Source organism: Octopus bimaculoides, chromosome 4 (genome assembly GCF_001194135.2).
Source record: "Octopus bimaculoides isolate UCB-OBI-ISO-001 chromosome 4, ASM119413v2, whole genome shotgun sequence".
In the NCBI taxonomy this organism is placed as follows: Eukaryota; Metazoa; Mollusca; class Cephalopoda; order Octopoda; family Octopodidae; genus Octopus; species Octopus bimaculoides.
Genome location: NC_068984.1, coordinates 141,431,646 through 141,432,218, shown reverse-complemented (window position 1 = coordinate 141,432,218; position 573 = coordinate 141,431,646). Strand labels below are relative to the sequence as shown.

General features: G+C 40.7%; 1 protein-coding gene across 16 annotated transcripts in view; it reads right to left on the bottom strand.

The window, feature by feature from the left end:
- The window catches only part of LOC106872026 (DISP complex protein LRCH3), a 254,748-nt gene that overhangs the window by 91,958 nt on the left and 162,217 nt on the right, over positions 1 to 573 (bottom strand). The window lies entirely within an intron of this gene.

Below are 573 nucleotides of genomic sequence, written 5' to 3'. Positions count from 1 at the left end.
AAAAAAAAAAAAAAAAAAAAAACATATCCCTCTTTGTTGTGAGGGGGGTAAAAGAAAAAAAACCATATTACAAGGTTTGAAATTGCTTCCTCACCTGCCTCTCTTCAGATGTTTAAATGTACAGGGTGAAACCCCTTATAGAGAGTAGGGAAATAAGGGACGGGCTAGAGGGGGGAACTGGGGACAAAGACGAGATAGGAAAGATCATCTACACACACACATATACACAATAAATAACATATATATACATATACATACACATATGCATGATGGAGCAGAAGGGATGTGAGATGAGCAGCTATCATTATTACATCATAAACCCAACCAACAGAACCTTAAACAGGGAGGAGGAGGCGGGGGTTCCAATGAAGGAAGGGTGGGGGATGTCAAAGGCTAAAGAGATTGAAAATATTAAGAAGAGGAGGGGGTGTAGGACTACAGGCTGGATTAGAATGGTTAGGAAAAAGGCACTCTTGAGAAACAGGTATGAGATGCATACATCAATACATACATACAAAGAGAGAGAGAGAGAGAGAGAGAGAGAGAGAGAGAGAGAGAGAGAGAGAGAGAGAG